We start from the raw sequence: 7542 nt of genomic DNA, 5'->3' as shown, positions 1-7542 counted from the left end.
CCAGAATAAAGAATGCTAACACACTAAGAAAGAGATATTTAAAAGCACATTAGGTGGGAGTTGGTTAGGATACGGTGCTTTCACTGTCATGGCCTGAGTTCGATCCCTGGTCAGGGGAACCTAAGCAAGCAGCATGGTGCTGCCAAAAAAAAAAATGCTCTAGAAAGATGGGCAAAGTATACGAACAGGCAATTTAGGTCCCCTGGTGGCTCAGATGGTAAAGCGTCTGTCTATCAATGTGGGAGACCTGGATTCGATTCCTGGGTCGGTAAGATTCCCTGGTGAAGGAAATGGCAACCCACTCCAGTACTCTTGCCTAGAAAATCCTATGGATGGAGGAGCCTGGTGCAGGCTACTGTCCATGGGGTCGCAAAGCGTCAGACACGACTGAGCGATTTCACTTCAGGTCCTTCACTTCACTTCAGAAATACAAAATGTCCAATAAACTTAGGAAAACATGCTCAGCATTACAGATGCACAATTCTAATCATAGAAATGCAAATTAAAACAAACACCAGATTCATTTTTGCTTAATCCAATAGATTAGCAAAAATTCAGAAAACTGATAGTATCCAGTGTTGGAGAAAGCATCCATAACTGGGTGGTCTCATCGGTAATTGGAAGCACTGTAAACAGATCCAGTCTTCTTAGAGGGTACTATGGCAGTTTCTATTAAAATCAACAATGGCCACCTTTGTCTTAGCAACTTTATTTCTAGATCCTCATTATCCTAACGAAATATTCACGTCTGCCCACAGAACCATATACCAGAGAATTTACTGAGCATTGTGTATAACAATGAAAAATTAGAAGCAACCTAACAGTCCACTGGTGGCTAAATAAACAGTGAAACCCCATGCTACAGAATATTTAATATGTCACAGTTAAAAACTATGAAGTAGATCTCTAGGTATTGATTCAGGAAAATCTCAAAGACATATTTTTTCCCAGCCATATTTTTAATTAGAAAAGCAAGTTGCAGAAAAATAAGAATACTTGTCTGCAAAGATAAAAACATACCCCCAAATGGTGTGTTTCTTTGTATATATAACATACAGATAAATGCATAAGAAATGGTCTGGAAGGATACCCAGTAAACTGACCACAGCTGTGAACTCTGGGGGGGAAATTCTGGAATTGGAAAGCGTGCTTCATCTATATTTCTTGCAGCAAGAATTTTGAAATTTAAGTTTTAATAAAAGTTTACTGAATTAATTAATAACAGCATCAGCAGTGAGACTTGTCATACACATAAGACACCCAGAGTCTTGGCCACTGACTGCAGAGGGAGGCCCTCTTTGGCAACAATCCTGCTTTGGCAAATGTCACAAAGGTTTGCCTTCCATTCCACTCCTGAAAAGTGAAAATTAGGGAGCTGTCCAGACGAACTGGCTCGGATCCCTCGTTTTACAGAAGGAAAGATGGCCAGAGCTCAAAACACAGCTGCCGAAAGATCACAAAAAGTTAATGGAAGGGGGAGCGTGGCGAGTTGACCTAAAATTTGTCATCTAGATATGGGAGACCTGGGTTTGATCCCTAGGTTGGGAAGATCCCCTGGAGAAGGGAAAGGCTGCCCATTCCAGTGTTCTGGCCTGGAGAATTCCATGGACTATATAGAGTTGGACACGACTTGTCACTTCACACTTGTCATCTCAGATATACGTCCAGGCCCAAGGGCTCCTGGGTGTACCCACAGCCTCCAAATTCTGCCCCAGCAATCAAATTTTTAAAAATTCCTTTTATGTTATATTTATGTATTTATTGGCTATGCCTTGCAGCATGTGGGATCTTAGCTCCCTGACCAAGGATGCAACCCACGCCCCCTGCATTGGAAGCACAGAGTCTTAACCACTGGACTGCCAGTGGTTCTGGGAACCCCTATTAGGGAGCTCCCTAATTTTCACTTTTCAGGAGTGGAATGGAAGGCAAGCCTTTGTGACATTTGCCAAAGCAGATTGTTTGTCCCATAACAAATGCTGAGTAGTGGCTGGCACTAACGGTCATTCCATCAGACAGCCCTCTGTAGTCGATAGGATCCTGCCTCATGTTGACGCATTTCCTCACTTGTTCCTCAGTCCATCTCTGAGAGGTAGCTTCTGCTGCTACCCTTATGTCACCAATGAAGAAACTGATGCTCAGAGAGATTCAAGATTTGACCAGGTCCACTCAGACAACAAGGGGCCGAGCAAGACCACCTCAATCCTTTTGAATCCTAATCCCCAACTCCTTCGGCTACAGCAAAATCCCTTCCAGGGTTCCCATCTGTTTCCCACCTAGTTTTTCTGGGCCCAAGATTTAGTCCTGGCCTGATATTTGCTCTGGGAATAATCCAGACTCTGAGGCTGATCCTAGGCAGAGGACTTAACTGAGGCCTTGGGATGCTGATGAAGACCACAAGAGGCAGTATCGAGTAGTGGTTAAGAGCAGGCATTTGGCATTAGATGCAACAGGGCTCCAGTCCCAGTTTCTAGCCTGGTGACCTTAATTAGAAAGTTACTTAACATCTTTGCCTATTTCCTCATCCATAGAACAGGAATAATATGAGACTCTCTCAGGGTTGTATTGAACATGCACAGAGATAACACACGTCAAAGCCTTAGTTCAGTGTCCAGTACAAATATGCTAAAGATGCTATGGCACATATTCATGCTGGATGGCACGCCCACTCTGGTCAGCACGACTTGAATTTTAAGTTTTTTAATTTTTTTAAAAAAATAATTTTATTTCTTTATTTGGCTGTGCTTCGTCTTCATTGCTACAAGTAGGCTTTCCTCTAGCTGTGGTGCCCAGGCTCCTCGCTTCGGTGGCTTCTCTTGTTGTGGAGCATGGGCTCCAGAGCACAGGCTCAGTAGCTGTGCTGTACGGGCTTGGTTGCTCTGTGGCACGTGGGATCCTCCTGGCCCTGGAATCCAACCCATGTCTCCTGCATTGGCAGGTGGGTTCTTTACCACTGAACCACCAGGAAAGCCCTGGATGTCAGTTTTAGCACACGCTTGTGCCATAGAAGAAGCTGTATCTTTCTCTGATGACCGAGCAGCTTGGAAACTGTAGAGGAGCGCCTGGCTCTAGGCGATGCTGAGTAGGCATCCAGCTGCAAACAGGAGGTGAGTCCCCACAAAGATGAGTCCCCACACAAGAAAACAGGTTCTTGGAGTGGACCGTCCAAGAGGCAGTCTGAGCTCACAGTAGGGGATGGGGGAGGGCCATGGTCAAAAGCAGGATGGGCCAGTATGCCAAGCAGAGTTGCCAGGAGGCATGGACTGGAGAGGTCTTGTGATACTTCAGGTCCAAAAGAGACTCTGCCGGATAGGAACCATGGGCCCAGGTGCTTTGTGGATCTGGATTTCTCTTCATCTGGGTGTCTGTGTCTGGAAGGAAGCCAGAGAGGGATAAAGAGAACAAGGTATTCAGAAGACTTCATCCCCAAAGCAGCCTCCAAGTCTTGGCAACTACTGACAGGGAGCATCCAGAGCTTCCCGAGGTCAAGGAGAGGGGCTCTCTAAGACATCAATTCCGCAACATCATTTCTACAAGGCTGCTTCTCTTGCCTCTCCTCACCCTAGTCCTGCAGGAGCCTAAGGCCTAACAGTTACTGGATCATGGGGCAGCAGGTGTGGAAGGAAATGTCCACCTTGCCAAGGCATGGGCCATTCCTCTTCACTAGTTGCCAAGTCAGCAGCTGACTCAGGGGCCACTCTTAAGCCTCCTTACCCTCCAGCTCACCCCACATCCAACTGATCACCAAGCCCTCCCCAGGATTACTAACTTCTCTCTCCCTCCTCACCACCTCCTTCGCCTAGGCCAGCACCTTCCACCTGGACCAAGGCAACAACCTCCTGTGCTGTGCTGTGCTTAAGCGCTCAGTCGTGTCCAACTCTTTGCAACCCCATGGACTGGAGCCTGCCAGGCTCCTCTGTCCACGGGACTCTCCAGGCAAGCATACTGGAGTGGGTTGCCAGTCCCTTCTCCAGGGGATCTTCCCAACCCATAGATCAAATGCAGGTCTCCCACATTGCAGGTGGATTCTTTACTGTCTGAGCCACCAGGGAAGCCCAACAACCTCCTGGCTGAAACCTAATTCTCTGACCCACTGCCCACATGGCCACAAGAACAATCTTTCTAAACTATGTGTCTGAACAAGCTACCCTTCTGTTAAATACACTCTGGGGTTCCTTATTGCCTTGGATGTCAAATTCAAGTTCAAACTCTTTGTCAGGTTTTCAAGGTCCCTGCTTTCCTCCCTAGTCTCATCTCTGATCATTCACTATCTCATAATTTATGCTCTGGCTGGACAGAACTACTTAAAGTTCCTCAGGCTCTCTCCTCAGAACTCCTGAAACAGAATCTGCATTTTAACCTGATCCCTAGATGAGTTGCCTACATATTAAAGTTTGAGAAGCACAGCTCTAGACTAATTCTCCAAAATTCCCTGAGAGTTAGAATTGCAAATGCTTGTTCCTGGGCACCATCCTAGCTCCACCAAGTCAGAATTTTCAGGGCAGGGGCCTGGGAAGCTGTGTATTTACTAATACGCAACCGATTCTTTTTCACCAGGAAAGTTTGGCAATCATTATCAGTGCTTCTCAATTTCAACTGCACATTAGAATCCCCTGGGAAGCGGGGCTGGGAGGGGGTGGGGTGGCGGGGTGGGGATTAAAAATATTTCCATGATTAGAGAGGCTGGTCCGCATGCAGCCAGGCACCAGGCTGGTTCAGATCATCCCCAGGTGATCTGTGTGAGATGTAGAGGTAGGGCTGAGAATCACTACACTCAGTAGATGGTTTCCAAAGGCAGGTGTGTGGACTAGTAGCACCAGAATCACCTGAGAAGCTCAATGAAGGACCAGGGCTGCCACAGACGTAGAACCCTGGGGTCTTAGTGGGGAATGGTCTGCAGAAAGTTGAGTGAGAGACCCAGGGAGAGAGCCTCTACCCTGGGGCCTTCACCTCCATAGAGGAAAGCAGCAGTAGTTTCCAGAGTGTGATGGGTTGTGGCAAGATGGGCGTTCCCTGGAGCAGAGCAGAGGACGGTGCAGATGGGAACCTGAGTTCAGCACGCAGAGCCAAGATGGACAGACTCTGCAGCTCTACCTGCTCACTCTCTCATCTAACCAACCCTCCTGAACCTGGGTCTGGAGCCTTGTCAGGTGGGCTGCGGCTCAGGCATGCTACCTCACCCCAGCTTGGAACCTGGCTGGGGTATGAGCCTGTCTTGGAGGTGGGAGTCAGGGGAGGGAGGCAGAAGATGGAGAGAGTTCACTGACTTCCCAAGAACCTACAGCTGATGGATTACAAAATGCTCTCTGCCCTATAACTGCATTTGGTGCTCGCAGTTACCCTGTGAGAGGTTTTCTCCACATTTGTATGTATGGAAACTTAGAGAAGTGATACGTCCAAGCCACAGAGCTGGTCAATAGCATAGCAGTGATTGGATCCTGGATCTTCTGGGAACTGTCTTTCCCACTCATGTTGGTTCCCCCACACCCTTGCACAGTCATTTACATTCAGAAGCACCCACATGTGCACATGCCTGGTCACACTTGCTCTGAGACCCACACATTCACACTCTCACACTGATGAAAACACAGCCTCATAGACACACACACTCCCAGTGGCCCGCATACATACCTGCACAGACACAAGCGTACCCATACTCACTCTCATGAAGCCCTGGTGGCTCACCTTCCTTCCCAGAGGCCAAGTCTCTAATCATAACCTTGACCCCACTACAAGTCTCCACTTACTCATCTGTAAATCAGGGCTGCTACGTCTGCCTGCCTGAAAGGACCGATATGAATGTCAAATTACAAAAGCATTTTGCACAACACATGGAAAATACTCAATAAATAGGAGCTGGTTTTGTTACCCTTGCTATCATTGTTGTTCAGTTGCCAAGTCATGTCTGACTCTCTGTGACCCCAAGGACTGCAGCACGCCAGGCTCCCCTGTCCTTCACTTTCTCCCAGAGTCTGCTCAAACTCATGTCCACTGAGTCAGTGATGCCATCTAACCATCTCATCTTCTCTCGTCCCCTTCTCCTCCTGCCCTCAGTCTATCCCAGCATCAGGGTCTTTTCCAACAAGTCAGGTCTTTGCATTAGGTGGCCAAAGTATTGGAGCTTCAGCATCAGTCCTTCCAATGAACATTCAGGGTTGATTTCCTTTAGGATTAAGTAATCTCCTTGCTGTCCGAGGGACTCTCAAGAGTCTTCTCTAGCACCACAATTGGAAGGCATCAATTCTTCAGTGCTCAGAACCTTTGATATTATGGTTGTTATTGAACATGTCCCAGCTATGGCCTATTGTAGAGATCATCCAATGGGCATATGTGGTGACTTTTCCTGGGTAAAGCAGAAGGGCAAGGGTAGGGGTAAAAGCAGGCACTGGGGTGAGAAACCAGAGAACAGTGAGTCAGGGGCTCCTCCCAGCTGGGGGCAGGCACAGCTGGTTTGGAAGGCAGTTCCTGCCCCATCACGGAGGCCCATGAGAGCTGGGGGCCTTTCCCTAGTCTTGGCTGCCTGGCATCCCATCCCTCCGAAGCAACAGACAGAAATCAAGGCCTGTCCCTCAGCAGTACCTGCCATCATCATCTTTATCTCTGGCCCCAGAGCCCCAGCTGGCACTACCGCCTTCTCACTCTCACTCCCCCAGAAGCTTTGCAGCATTCTCCAGGCACCCCAGGAAGGCTTGAAGGATCAGAGACTTTCTTCCTCATGGACAGTCAGACTAGGAAGCGTTTTCTGCTAATTTACCCTGAGATGGGAAAATGAGGTTCGGGACCCCAATCCAATCCAGAGAACGCATCCTGCAGAGCTGGACCCCGAAGCCCGGCTGTGACCCCTGTCCTCAGACGCTGAGCACCAGGTCTGTGAGAGCCAGCCTGAGGAGTCCAGACCTGCCTCTTCTGGAGAGGAAGGCCAGACTTACTTGGCCAGTGGCTGGGGCCAGACTTACTTTGGCCACCTGATGCGAAGAAGTGACTCATTGGAAAAGACCCTGATGCTCAGAAAGATTGAAGGCAGGAGGAGAAGGGGATGACAGAGGATGGAGATGGTTGGATGGCATCACTGACTCAATGGACATGAGTTTGAGCAAGCTCTGGGAGTTGGTGATGGACAGGGGAGCCTGGCATGCTGCAGTCCATGGGGTCACAAAGAGTAGGACACAATTAAGCGACTGGACTGAACTGAACCGAACTGGGGCAAGACAAGAATTTCCAAACCACTCCCAGGGCTCTATTAGATGAGAATGTAGGGAAGCTAGATGTGGGAGGGCAGGGCCTGGAGACCAAGACTGCCCTCTCTTGGCAGCCTGGGCCTGGCTGAGGAGGTCAGTTACTCAGGAGTCCCCGCTCCCCAGGGCCCCATCACTAGAAGCGGCTCTCATCGCCTCTAAGCCCAAGTGCATCCCCCTTTATCAGCCCCCCTGGCACCAGCCTGTCTGAGCCTCTCCCATCTCTGTCACCTGGGACATTTGTTTTGGAATCTGTGGTGACTGTGGTTAGAGCGTAATTGGGGTTGAAATGCCCACTCGGACCCTCTGA

General features: G+C 48.8%; 1 protein-coding gene across 3 annotated transcripts in view; it reads right to left on the bottom strand.

Moving 5' to 3' along the window:
- Window positions 1-940: 940 nt before the first annotated feature.
- KAZALD1 (Kazal type serine peptidase inhibitor domain 1) overlaps window positions 941-7542 on the bottom strand; it is a 40501-nt gene continuing 33899 nt past the window's right edge. For 2 of the 3 annotated variants that reach the window (XR_011252172.1, XM_069567690.1), the window contains one exon: window positions 2719-3368. The gene's annotated coding sequence lies outside the window, so the exon portion shown is untranslated. Of the gene's footprint in view, window positions 3369-7542 lie in introns of all 3 variants that reach the window. The other variant, XR_011252171.1, reaches the window with a different exon arrangement.

This window comes from Ovis canadensis, chromosome 22, assembly GCF_042477335.2.
Source record: "Ovis canadensis isolate MfBH-ARS-UI-01 breed Bighorn chromosome 22, ARS-UI_OviCan_v2, whole genome shotgun sequence".
Classification (NCBI taxonomy): domain Eukaryota; kingdom Metazoa; phylum Chordata; class Mammalia; order Artiodactyla; family Bovidae; genus Ovis; species Ovis canadensis.
This window is presented reverse-complemented; position numbering and strand designations above follow the sequence as displayed.